This window comes from Periophthalmus magnuspinnatus, chromosome 22, assembly GCF_009829125.3.
Source record: "Periophthalmus magnuspinnatus isolate fPerMag1 chromosome 22, fPerMag1.2.pri, whole genome shotgun sequence".
Lineage (NCBI taxonomy): Eukaryota > Metazoa > Chordata > Actinopteri > Gobiiformes > Gobiidae > Periophthalmus > Periophthalmus magnuspinnatus.
This window is the reverse complement of record NC_047147.1, coordinates 12057732-12072463: the sequence shown is the minus strand read 5'-3', so window position 1 is coordinate 12072463 and position 14732 is coordinate 12057732. Positions and strand designations below refer to the sequence as shown.

Genomic DNA, 14732 nt, shown 5'->3' with positions numbered 1-14732 from the left:
AGAGGGCTCATTTTGTAGAGAAAGGATGCTTACTCTATCACTTAGCCTTTGAGTTTCATTGACAGGTGCTTGATCTATGATTGGCACTCCAGTCGTTCTTTCCTCAATATTTTCTGCTTCAGATGCATTGGTTAGACTTGTGCCCGTTTTGGTTAAACTTAGCAACATGTTCAGATATTGTTCTGCCACTTCACTTTCCTCGTTTTCAATTGCATTGTCTATTGAGTCTATGATGACTTTAATAACTGCCCGTTTGGTCGCTGCATGTCGGTAGTCAACTTTAGCACGCGCGCTCACCTCTTTGAGCTCATCCAGCTTCAGCGCCCAGAGCTGCTGTGACACTTGCTCCGCTAACTCTTCGAGACTCATTTTGCCGTGCGTCGCGGTGCCGCGCCTCCCTCGTGAATGCGCGTGGCCGTCAACGGGAAAGTTGTTCGGTGCTTCGGCGGTGGAAAGACACTCTCAGAAGTCTTTCTCCATCCCGGACGAGCCCCCAAGATTTGTAGCACATTTGGTCGGAAAAAGGAGCTTGAGAGAGTTTGGTATTTTCTTCCTTTATTTGCCGTATGCACTTAAATACAAGAGACAATTCTGTGACCACGCCATTCACGTCTGAGCACACTTTTTCAATTGGACCAGCGAGGCCCCCACGAGTTGCCTTCACCTGCCTGTGTGAGTCGTCTGCTTATCTCCTGACTAAAAATATTATTTTACTTTGCTTTATGTGCACAAAATTACCAAAAATAAAAATGTCCAACTATTGTAACGTGATAATAAAATAGTGAAAAATATACAGTGGGTGGGTGGTCTATTCTAAAGTATTCCAATTGTACAAACGTAATATTAACAGTGACTGTCTCTTATTATTGATCCCACATCAGCATTTAGACTAGAATAAAATAGCATAATTAAAATAATAAATATGTATATAAAAGCAATAAAACAATTACCAATAAAACAATAAAATCAAATAAAACAAGCAAATAAAATCAAAAGGAACAAATCAATAAAAGACAACAGAGGACCATACAACTCATGCAGAGTTAAAAGCCAGAGAGTAAAAATGGGTCTTAAGACGAGACTTAAAACACTCCACAGTGGGAGCTGTTTTGACGTGAGGAGGCAGAGCCTTCCAGAGCTTTGGATTGGCCTCAGAAAAGGCTCTGTCTCCTCTGGTTTTAATTCTCATCTTAGGCACCATGAGCTGGAGCTGGCCCTCGGACCTCAGTGTGCGCGCCGAAGTATAAGAACAGAGAACATAACATAAGAACATAAGAACAGAGAACAGACAGTGGACATCTGAGATCACTGAGATCACAAGAACGTCTTCTTCTCAACTGCCATAAGACTGTACAGTAAGGAGGTTTGTGGCAGATGAAGATATGAATAGAACTACAATCTGAATTTCACTTTGGGGCTAAATAAAGTCTTTTTGATTTGATTTGATATGGCACTGACATGTCAGATATGTACTTTGGTGCTATGCCATTGAGAGACTGGACAGAAAGCCAGTGCAGGCACCTGAGTACAGGACTTGTGTGCTCGTACTTTCTGGTTCTAGTCAGGACCCGAGCAGCAGCGTTCTGGATATACTGTACATGTATATCCAGTACACCTTGACAGTATACCTTTGATTGTTGCAATTATTTTTTAGATTGATACAGGTGTTATTGATGTGGCTGTTAAAGTTGAAGTCTGAGTCCATTATTACTCCTAGATTTCTAGCCTAATTTGAAAGTTTTAGAGAGAGAGAGAGACTGGGCATAACTGTTGACACTTTCTCTTTGCTTCTGTGGGCCAAAGACTGTGACTTCAGTCTTGTCTGAGTTTAGCTGGAGAAAGTTGCAGTGGCAGAGTAAATCCACTGGTCCATAGTCACCTGCTGCCTGTGAGACATAGATCTGAGGGTCATCTGCACAGTTGTTGTAGGACACATTATTGCTGCATATTAACTGACCTAATAGCAGCATGTAGAGATTGAACAACAGGGGTCAGGATTTACCCCTGGGGCACCCCACAGGCCAGGGACATTTTATCTTTTCCCAGTTTCAACAAAGTACTCCATGACTTCTAGATACTACATGAACCAGTTAAGTGCAGTACCAGAGATGCCCACCCAGTCCTCTAGTCTCTATAAGAGGACCACATGATTGACAGTGTTGAAGGCAGCACTCAGATCTAACAGGATCAAGACTGAGACTTTGCCTGCATGAGTGTTCAGGCGAATGTCATTTGTCACCTTGATAAGAGCAGTCTCAGTACTTTGGTGGTGTCTAAATCCTGACTGGATAACGTCAAAGGACTTGTTCATTTGGAGAAAGTTAATAAGTTTGATAAACAACTTTTTCAAGGACTTTGCCTAAAAACGGCACATTTGAGATGGTTCGGTAATTGTTCAGTACTGTGGCATCAAGACTGTTCTTCTTTAGAAGAGACTTGATAACAGCAGTTTTCAAACCTCTTAGGAATGTCCCAGATTGAAGTGACATGTTAACTATGCAAGTGAGTGATGACAGCAAACTGTTGAGCACAGACTTTAGAAATTCAGAGGGCAACACATCAAGGCAACATGTAGAAGAACTCAGCCTGGTGACGATCTCTTGGACAGTTTTGTCAGTTACAGGAGCAAAGTGAGTCAGCTCCTACTGTCTAGGTGGCTGCAGGGGGGTTTTGATTGATTGGCATTTTTGAATTGATGGCATTTTTAATGCCCTGAACCTTGTCATTAAAGAACACTGCACTTAGATGTGGAAATAAGTTCTAATAGCAGCAGAGCTGGAGGGTTTGTTACTGTTTACTGTTGCAAACAGAACACAAGAATTGTTACTGTAACTTTCAATATTGTCTCCCTTGTTCTACATTAACTGTGGTTATACATGTGCATCTTTTCTCTGTAAATCTCATAATGAACCTGGAGCTTTAATTGTGCCATTCCTGCTCGGCCCTCCAGCACTCCCTTTTCTGTGCCCTGACCGAGTTATCATTCCTCCATGGTGATTTCTGCTTATTTTCAATCATTTTAACCTTCATTGGGGCAATGGTGTCCAGAACATTCAAAACACTCACAAAGTCACAGAATTCAACAAATCATCAACATTCGAACAGAAATTGCATTATTTATGTGTCTCCTTCGAACAACTGCAGGACCAGTCACTGGTTTTGTAATAACATAGGTTAAAAAAGACACAGAAATGATCAGATAGATATTTCACATTGACATTTGAAATATTTACTTCTTTTGTAATGAGCGGATCCAAAGTCAGACCAAAGATTTCAAGGACAGAACTGAGCTCTTTAGCATTTCTGTCAAACACATTATCCACATCTACATTAAAATCACCTGTAATGTCTAAACCATCAAAGTCTGTGCATACGACTGAAAGCATCTCAGTAAAATCATCAATAACTTAGACAGTGCTGGGGAGGTTTGTATATGACTAAGTATAGAGTATGGAGGGAGATTGTTTTAGCTCCATTTTAAAGGAAAAGTACTCAAAAGATGAAAACACCCCAAATGACAACCTGTGAGTAAGTAAATTATCTATAAAAAATGCACATGCACCTCCACCCTTTTTGTTTGCTCGTGATTCAGATTCAAATTTAAGTTGGATGGAGTTGATTCCACAAGAATTGATGAGGCTTTCTTGGTAGCTGGCCATGGAAGAAGATGGGAAGGAAAAGAAGAGTGAAGAGTTTCTAGAGGGAGTAGATGTAGCAAACAGGATCCAGGGCTGGTCTGTGGGCGTAGGAGATGATGGAGGTGCTACTGGGACTGAAACCTCTGCTTGGGCTGTCACAGACAGGTCCAAGGCCTGTGAGGAGGGAGGAAGTAATGCTGGTGATGAATCCTTCACTGGGAAAGTCCTGCTGGTGCTGCTGACACATTGGCTTGGTCTCTGGCTGGCGCAGCAGGAATGCTTCTCTCATTCCTCTTTTCGCTCACTGGCCCAGGACTCTGTCCAGTACGGTGGCTCAGAGTGTGGAGGAGGTTATCCATCAGCACTCTCACTCAACCTCTGCTCAGATGTGGATCATTTTCCTTGAACAAGTTCTGTCATTTCTAGAATAGGGCAAAGTTCTCAATGTGCAATCCTAAGGGCACACACGCATTAAACAGCCATGTGTTCAGCTGAAACAGCTGGGTAAATGTGTTCATCTTCCTTCTGTCTATGTTAGAAAAAGGTCCACCGATGAATGTCTTAACCTCCACTTTATCAAGCTCCTCGAATAATTAAGTGAAATCCCTTTTCAAGATTTCAGCCTGTTCTATTCTGGCATCGTGCGCAATCAGTTGTTTAACTCCTCAAGGGTGTTTACAAAACTTTTGGCAGGAGTTTTGTAAACTCAGAAACAGTGTGACTGGGATAGGAGCATGTCTGCCTGCGTTCTATTGCCAATTTCATTGCTCTTGTTTTATGACAACAATCCATTTTCTGTTTATATGTTAACATCAGTGTGTAACAGTGTTAAAAATCGGTTTGTAAGCTGTATTTTGAGAGATGTATCTATATTAGCATTTTCTTTTATCACTTATTGCATTGGCTTGGCATTCTAATCTTTACAAAGTTTTGGAAGACAGTATCGCTCAGGTTTAAAGTGAAAGTAGCAGTTTCACCCACTTCTCTGAAAGTAACTGTGGGCTGCTTACCATGGGAAGTCACAGGCAACATCTGGTGAGGTCTTTTTTTCAGATTCAGAAGCTTGTAGCTCATTAATGTGCGTTCACATAAAGAATTAATTTGGTTTCTTTCCCCAGACATGTTGCTGGCTCATCAAAAATTTTAAAATGTTTTAAAAGTGTTGGTTTGATTAAAAGAAAATCATAACTGCACAAATTTTCCAGCACTGGCAGAGATGATTAAGAAGCAAAATAAAGAAGGAAGCAGCAGGAGCAAGTAAGGTTTGCATCTGCACTCTTCAGAAGCAAGAGGCTAACTATCTGCGGCTGTGTTTACACTTTTAAACATCAGATTAAAATGGGACTGAACTGAGATTACACCTGTTGTAGACGAGAACTAAACCCGGAACAGGATATAAAGCATTTTATTGTCTCATCAACAGGAAGTGCATGGTACCATGCTTGTTGTTGTTAGCTTTATTGTCACAGCAAAACTCTGCTTTGGTCTCTGAGAGGGATCTTGTGATAAAAGTTTTTATGTCTTTTTCTCTTTGCTGCAAAATCAATTGAACAGAACATCTTTATGGACTCTTAACTGTTCCTACAGTCTTTGATATGGCTCTATGTGCTGTTAAGGTTAAGGTGCCACAGACAGACACACATGAGAAGGGGCAGGAGAGAGGGAGTAAAGTGACAGTGACATTCTTTTATTGTTGAGTGTTTAAAACAACTTTTACACATCTGCTCTCTTCATGGGGCAAATATTAAACCTAAAATGAAAAAAAAAACAAAAACCTAAAATGTGTTGACCATGAGGGCACTTACTTCAAAGGGGCAGGTGCTTGAGCACCACCTGGGTGCATGTCCCAGGTTGGAAGTGTAGGTTGACTCTTTTTCATACTTTGTGTCGGTCTGTCTACATAAAACTCTCGCTCTCATTAATGCTATGTGAATCTTTTATTTCAAATGTGTTTCATGGAAAAGGGAGGAACTTCTCTCAGCTATGCATGGCAAACATTTGCCCTCATGTTTCCTAAACAAGATTTACCAATGCCACATGTCAGCATTTCATGTGAAATACTAGAGCAACACTGAACAAATCTGCAGATCATTTCATTAAAGGAGGAACATGAATCAACTTTATGAGCAGTTTAACACAGCATTTTAGTAAAACTCTGTACTAAACTGGGTTACCTCTCAGCCATGGTTGAACTAAAGGTTTTAAACAGAATTCTGTCTGTCAAATCTGGTCAATTACGTTGATCTATTGTGGAGAGGTCTTCATGACGACCCGGATGCTGTGGAGAAAACACAAAACAGGGACAAGAAAATAAGCACTTAAGAAAGTACATTTTGGCTTAATATTATTCCTCATTTTACCCAAACCCCTCACCCTTAACCCCACCTTTCATCCTGCATTAGAGCTGAAAACTCATGACAAAAATTACATAACAAAAACGTACCAGAGTTTAACCCTGAACCAAACCAGAACTAAATCTTCAGGTTACATGGTAACCTTGGTTGTTCGCAGCTTTGGAGAGTTTAACAAGAATTGTAAAGACTTGAGCTCTGGGCTTAATTTGATACCTTGTTTGGGGGGAACACATTCACCTTTACCTAGATTTTTGTGGCAAAATTATCTGGAAAGGATTAAAACGGAACCTAATTGAAGGGAGGGTCAATTAAGAAATGACATATAGGATGCCCTGACACATAACCCTGTGACCCCAAACCTGTCCTGAGTACTAAAGACTGGAGAAAAACACTCACCATTTTGCCTTTTTCATGAGTTCTACAGCTTCCATGATCTGACACAAGTCCATGTTGTGTGTAATAAACTCATCCACCATCAGCTTTTTTTCCATGTAGCATTGGACCAGCTCCATCACCCCATCCTTAGCCTTAAATCCTAAAACAAAACAAAAAGAATAATGTATTCATAAGAAATAACTGTGGCATAATTTTCAGACTCAAAATTTTTACCTCCATATGGCGCCCCCTTCCATGTGCGTCCAGAAATGAGGTCCACAGGTCGAGCTGTGAACTTTTGAACTACAGTGTAGCCCACAATCACACTCACCCCCCAGGCCTTTACTGTGGAGTGAAGAGCACTTTCCTGCAGAGTCAGAAATGTGCAAAATGATCAGTCTAAATATCCTAGTTGAAAAAAAGCAATAAAAACTCCAGAAAAGATAAGCAAATAAAATAAGATCCAAAAGTAACATGTCTCTTGCCATGTCACATAGGAAATTAAAACAAAAAACATAAATTTAACAAAATCCAGTTAATGCCCCTGTTTCTTTAAAAAAAAAAAAAAAAAACAACAAAACTGAGAAGGTGTCACAAAGGGCCTAGACTGAGACAGGTGTGTGAACCAGACAGTGTTTAAGGGGAACCTCAACACTTTCCCATCACAAGTGTAATATAATTACTGTGCAACAGGCATAGGGATGAATTTTTCAAAAAAATGTTATTGAGTATTGTTAATTTCCTTCTGGCTCCAGACTCAGGTTTGCCACAGTGAGGAGCAGTAGATACAAGCACTCTTTGATTCCTGCTGCAAGTTCGATCTTAGGCTGTGTTCACACTTTTAAATATCACATTAAAATTGGGACTAAGGTTTGTCTGTGTCTTTTTCTCTTTGCTGCAAAATCAATTGCACCATTGGGAAGACAGAGGAAAGTGAAGTTATTTCTAACTACCCACCACGACAGATGCATTCCCCACACACTCCAGGGAGAAGTCCACTCCTCCGTTGGTCATCTCCACCAGAACCTCATGGATGGGTTTGCTGTGGTCCTTGGGGTTCACAAAGTCAGTGGCTCCAAAAATCTTGGCTTTCTCAAACTTCTCAGGGTTTGTGTCCACAACAATAATCCTCTTGGCTCCTGCCGCCTTACAGCCCATAACTGCAGCAAGACCCACAGCTCCCAGGCCAAACACAGCACAGGTGGAGCCCTCCTCTACCTACATCATTTTATCACAGGAACAAAAATGATACCTCAAAATAAATACACACATTAACAATGTATATGACATCATTAAATGTATATACTATATAGAGTTAACCCTTTACCCATTAAATTAGGGACTGTTCACTGTTCACATCAAAGTGAGCTTGTCGCTAGATTTTAAATGACATTATAACATTCTATATGGCAACACTATTAATACAGATGGAGGGCTGCTTAAATTAATAATGTTAAAAAGCTGATTTTTGCTTTAAATAGCAAATTCTAGGGTCTAGTCATTAATAGTAAGGATCAGGTACAACTTAACAAATTAATCTTTTAAATTTTTCTCATGAAAATAATACAAAATCAATAGGAAAATATACCTCTTGCCCCCCATCTGAGAGCATGACATCTGTACATTCTGCATTATCCATGATATATTTGAATAGATCTTGAGAGTTTTGGTCTTGTAGTCTTTATTGACATTATGGCGGGACAGGAGAGCAGGGGAGAGACATTCAGTAAATGGTTTGTGTTATTTCATATTCATAAATATTCTAACCTTAGCTGTGTTAAGCATCCAGTGCAAATCCCACAGCCGATGAGACACACTTTATCCAGGGGAGCGTCAGGGTGGATCTTAGCCAAGTTAATTTGTCGAACCACAGTGTACTCCGTAAAAGTACCAAGGCCACCAAACTGCAGAATTTTTTTCCCTTTACAGCTGAACCTGGAGTCTATTGGACACAAAGTATCCATGACAATTTCACTCCTACAAATGAATGACATATATGCAGTCATACTGTAAATGATCAACCTATAAAACTGCAAGTGTTAATTACAAAAACTGACCAGGCTTTCACACATTGGTTTGTCTTTGGACTCTTACAGAAGTGACACTCACGGCACTGTGAGAGGAACACAGGGATCACCTTGTCACCTGAAAAAAAGGAAATATTTATGTACTTTAAGAAAAGTATCTTTCTAATAGGTATATTAAACTCATATCTACAAGTCATTTGTATTACTGCATTATTTGTAACTATGAACTAATCCTGTCATAAAAATGGCACGCTCATTAACAAATATTTAACATTCTATAAATCATTTACAAATGTTTGTTAATCATGAACTACTCTTGACTAAATTAATTCATTTACAAACAGTTAAAGACAAGATGAAATACACAGTGTATGTCACTTATACAATTGAAAAACATTTATAAATGTGAACAACAGTTCTAAACTTATTCATGCCTGCAACTCATTTGTAAATGTGACCAGCACAGTTGTAAACACATTTATATAACATTCCCACACCTTATTTTAAATTGTAGACAATTCATTCTACCAATCAATTTAATAGTTATAGAACAATTTATAATTTTTTAACAATTTATTAATGTGGAAAACCCCCAAAACATTTGTAAAGATGAAACACATCTAACCATTTTTGAATTCTGTAACTCCAGAGCCCACACTCTCCACAATTCCAGTGGCCTCATGTCCAAGTACAACAGGGAAGCCATCTTTGGGCATTCCCTCGTACAGGTGGTACAGGTCTGTGTGGCACACTGCAGTTGCCACAATCTACACATAACAAAAACAAAATATATGAAATATGTAATTAAAACATTAACACTGTCAAGATGCTTATCTCACCTTAATGCGAACCTCATTGGCCTGTGGAGGAGCCACCTCGATTTCTTCAATGACCAAAGGCTTGTTGGGCTCCCAGGCCACAGCTGCCTTACATTTTATCACCTTAAGACATAACACTTTAAATTAAAGTATATATCCTCTTGTAGATTTAATTTAAGTTTTCGGCAACAACATGTATAAGTGCTACACCTTCTTACACCGGGGGTCTTTCAGCCCCAGTCATATATGTATTTGGTAAACTCTTAAATAGAAAATCACCCCTTTCACAACACTTGCATGGACTTTAAATGATCATTCTTAATTACTTTTAATACATGTAAGCAAATAGTAATAGCACAACTGAGTATTAAGCAAAATGTTGCACTCTGGTTGAACAATGTTACAGAATTGCCTTACGTTTAGTATTCTATAAGTAAATACATGACAAGTATCATTTCAACACTGAGAGAGTAAGCATGGATAAGCACTGATTTTGACCCAGTTAAGAGAATAAAGAAGAATAACCTTTCCAGTAGTGTCCATGTTGATTCCAAAATGTTTGAGGAAAAACTCTAGACCGCGCAGTGTAACTTTCCAAACTCCTGTGTTTGGACACAAAAACAGAAGCAGACTCAGAGCCTTAAAAACAAGCAGCCAATCAAATCTACAGTTCACCTGGCCCTGGTCCAACTGTGTGATCGCTATAACTGAAACAACTTTATACCCCTGTGTGCTATCACACTTACTGTGTCTGAGGCAAGATGGCACCAGCGGGTACTGGCAGTCATCTACCTGCTCTGTTTAAACTGTTACTTGCTGTCTGCGGCATTCAGGGACGTGCATAGACATTTTGAGGGGCAGGTGCGCAACCAAGAAAAAATGGCGCTCCATATCACTTACAATTAACTTATCAATGGGTTTTAAAAGTAAGCAAAAATTATTTATCTTCTTTAAAGATTACTTTTAAGCCTTGTGTCTGCTTAGGTTTAGCAGCACAGTTTCATGCATAAGTGTATGATCTGAGAGACCAACCATTTTTAAAATGAGAAAGACAGAGCAAAAACATGTGAGAGGGGTCTAGGGTTTATTCCCCCGGAGCCTTTGGTAAAAATACATGAAATTTTCTGTAATATGTGGTGTTTTGAGTGAAGAAATTATTTTCTTTTCCATTTGATTTTAGTGACCATTGTCCAATTGGATGTGTTCGAAATACAAAAGTGAAAAAGACACAACTGCGTGTAAAGTTCAGAACATCATATAAACATTTGAATGAGCAGGCCTTCATTTAAAATGATATCAGGCTAACACCAGCATCTCATGACCCTGATACGGCTTTAATCGTAAACTACACAGGCAGTAGTAGCCAATGGGTTTAAATCAAATTTTCTAACTTTATGTAAAGGAGTGCCCCAAGGCTGAAGTTTGGGGCCGCTACTTTTTACTATTTTTATTAATTCCATTGGTTACAGATGATGCTGTTTTGTATGCAAGTGCTCTGCTGAACAGGTGCTTTTAAAACTGCAAAAAGATTTTAATGAAATTCAAAAAAGATCTTAATGAAATTCAAAATTCTCTTTCTCAATTGAAAGTTTGAAAGAGGCAACACTTAAAAAGTATCTTCAGTTTTGGCTTGACGAAAACCTATCATTAAAAACATATCTTGGAATTATGTAACAGATTAAAATCAAAATTATAATTTTATTGCAGAAACAAACATTGTCTATCCATTCATCCATTTTCTCACGCTTATTCGGGGCTAGGTCGTGGGGGCAGCAGTCTAAGCAGGGACTCCCAAACTTCCCTCACACCAGACACATCCTCCAGCTCCCCTGGTGGGCCCCCAAAGTGTTCCCAGGCCAACCGAGAAAGATAGTCCCTTCAGCGTGTCCTGGGTCTTCCCTGGGACCTCCTCCCGGTGGGACATGTCCGGAACACCTCCCTAAGGAGGCGTCCAGGGGGCGTCTGGAACAGATGCCTGAACCACCACAGCTGGATTCTCTTGATGTGGAGGAGCAGTAGTTCTACTCCAAGCTCCTCCCGCGTAGCCGAGCCCCTCACCCTATCTCTAAGGGAGTGCCCACCCACCGAGTGGAGGAAGCTCATTTCGACCACTTATATCCACGATCTTGTTGTTACAGACTGTTTCCTAGGGAGAAAGGAAAGTAACGGAAGATAGTATAATATAATAAGTAGCTTTTAATGTAGGGACCACTAAGGGTATTTAACAAACTTAAAATTACAATACAAAAATAAAAGTCAACAAAAGGAGGCTCTATCAGTACAAAAATTCTAGATATAATGGTAAACGCAAAAAGGTCAAGGTTCTCCGTTACAGGATTAAATTCAAACATCACAAAACACTCAAAGTACAAGGTCAGTAAAGTGGCATGCCGGTTAGCAAACGAAATCAGACAGCAAGGGTTGACAGGGGGAGGGTCCTTTTAAACTGATGCCACAGGTGGAGGGCGACGATTGGCCGGGCCTTTAATTGTCCCTCCAATCACAGGTAGAGCAGGCCGTGAATCAAGTGCCAGCTGCGGGGCACACCAGGAGGGGCCGAGAGAGAGAGGGAAAGGGAGGCACACAGTAGGAGGAGCTGGACGCCAGGTGCCGTAACACTTGTCACCTTCCAAGGAGGAAGCAGAGACGGGGGATCCGGGGGTGGACTCATCCATCACCTTGGCTGAAGTCACCGAGATGGTTGGCAAGCTCCTCGGTGGCAACATGGGTGGATGAGATCCATCCTGATTACCTCAAGTCTGTGGATGTTGTGGGGACTTGGCTGACACGTCTCTACAACATCCCCTGGCGGTCGGGGACAGTACTACTGGACTGGCAGGTGGTGGTCCCTCTGTATAAGAAGGGAGACTGGAGGGTGTGTTCCAGTTATAGGGGAATCACACTCCCAGCCTTCCCAGTAAGGTCTATTCCAGGGTGCTGGACAGGAGAATCCGACCGATAGTCGAACCTCGGTTTCAGGAGGAGCAGTATGGTTTTCGTCCCGGTCGTGGAACACTGGACCAGCTCTATGCTCTTCATCGGGTCCTCGAGGGTTTGTGGGAGTTTGCCCAACCAGTCCACATGTGATCCATCGTCCAGTTCATAGTGCATTCAATGCTGTTAGAGATAGCTCTGCCAGATGATAGGAACAACATGTAACACAGAAGATAGATTTGGTTTGGCCTACATGCACTCACAATTGAAACTGAGCCATTGCCATTTATTGATAATTGCACACTGGTGTGTTCTCACAACCACACCAGAAAGTGGGTCTTTGGGTCAGTCACAGATAGTTAAACAATTCCTTTGACACTTTTGTATGAATTATTCAAATAAATAACCTCTTGTGCACAAATGATGGTTGTTGGAGGGATTTGAAGCATGGTTAAGACCACAGCAGCAAGAGCACGACAGCCACATGGTGACAGATGCAGATATGTGTTGGAAGTCTAGGCTAATTGTTTGTTTCAAACTTTTAAAATAATAATAATAATAATAATAATAATAATAATAATAATAATAATAATAATAATAAAAACTGCAAGCAGTGATAAAGGCCTTCGCCACCCCTTGCAACCGCGGGGTACATGCCACCATGAAGCTCCTGCGTTTCGTTCCCGCTTACATCGCCCCTCCCCCCAAAATCAGCGTCTTAGTAATACTACTCCATTCATTCCAATGAGACCATTTATGACATTGTCACGCCTGCACGGTTGGAAATAGAGGTATGTCTTCATTGGCTTTTTTGTTCAGTATAATGAGAGGAATATGTGTACCAAATTTCAATGGTCTATGACAAAGTAATTATTTTTCATCCTTGTTAACCAAAATCCATGTAATTCAATGGGAAATGTCAGACATTGCCATGGCAACACCTTTGGAAATAGAGGTATGTTTTTATTGGCTTTTTTGTTCAGTATGGCAATAGGGATTTTCATGCCAAATTTCAAATGTTTGTGACAAAGTAATTTTTTTGAGTACAATTCAAAAGTTCAAGGGGGCGCTGTGGAGCAATATAATGTTTGACATATGTAAATTGCATATCTATGCATTCAGAATCAGATTTTGAACAAAATGCATATTAATGCCGGGAAATAGGACACTGCATCTGTGAGTTACATGCCATTGAAAACTTCAAAAAACATCTTTTTTCTTTGCAGACTGGCCACACCCACATTTTAAATTCAGGAGAGTAGCCTATATTCCCACATGAGTCTAGTTCATTTTGATCAATTTGCAAGTTTCTTAATTGAAATCCGAGGCGCAAAAAATTCAAATATGAGAGGTAAAATTTTGAAAAAATGGGGTTCCGCTCACAATGGCCGACTTCCTGTAGGGTCTAGGGTGGGGTCATAATATAATTTTTTACTTGTCTTGACATGTTCTATGTTTGTAACAAATTTCATTTGTCTACAATAAAAACGGGCTCTCATTGACGTAATGTATTTTGAATTTTGCGGTGGCGCTATTGAGTCATTTTGAAACATTAATTTTTTTGAACATCAAAATAATACATTTTTCACCAAACTTGAATTTTGGGTCCAATAAAATTGACTTTTTGTTAACGTTCAGGGGGTCAAAAGTGGCTTCAATCCGACAAGAATAATAATAATAATGGAAACGCATTTTGCCATTATTTTTCTCCTAAACCATAACAGCTACAGTCACGTGACTTTCTCACATTGTGCCCCATCACAAATAAAGCCCCTGTGATTTTTTTCTGAAGTCCCCGACAAATTGATTGTCTTCTATGAATTTTTGAAAATGATATTTGAATAGGGCGCTAGAGAGCCATTTTGTGAGAGAGTGCCTTGATTTTCATGTCATTGCGTTCAGCTCACAAATGTGCATAAACGCTGTATTAGCGTTTTCCCAACAAAAAATGTGTGAAAGAGAAATATTTTATTGAAATTTTCCAAAAATTGCAATTTTGTTGAAAATTCACCCTGACCACACCCAAAGTCATAATCAAAATGTAATTGATAATCTTTAATCACACATGGGTTTAGTGGGATTTGGCCAAATTTGAAGTGTTTGTGATGAAAACTGTGCGAGAAAATGTCCTGAATGCGAGGGTGTACACTTTTGTCATTCACAGGTTTGATCCAATATGGCCGACTTCCTGTACATTTTAGGGCGGGGCCAAAATGTAATTTTTGTCATGTCCTGACATGTTCTATTTTTTGATGTGAGTTTCAGATTTTTATGACTTTTTACGACTTTTTTCCGAGTCGGGCTCCCATTGGCCCCATGAAAATCAAAGTTTGAGGTGGCGCTACCGAGTCGTCTTTCGTTATTTTTTCTCGGGGTCTTTTGTGACAGTTAGAGCTCGTCGAGTTCTAATTTTTGACACCACTCACTGCCATGTCGGGGCGTGTTTACTACTTGATTTTGCCATTTTCCATGCTCCGGACACGGTTTTAATGAGTCCCTCTCCGGTACATTGTCCCAGGCTCGGGCCTAATAATACATGTTCATTTTACATGGTATTTAAATATAGAGAAAACGAATACCACAAAA

At 40.0% G+C, this 14732-nt stretch overlaps 1 pseudogene; it reads right to left on the bottom strand.

Annotated features, from left to right (window-relative positions):
- Positions 1–5852: 5852 nt before the first annotated feature.
- LOC117390353 (alcohol dehydrogenase 1-like) lies at positions 5853–9881 on the bottom strand (annotated as a pseudogene).
- Between the last annotated feature and the right edge of the window lie 4851 nt (positions 9882–14732).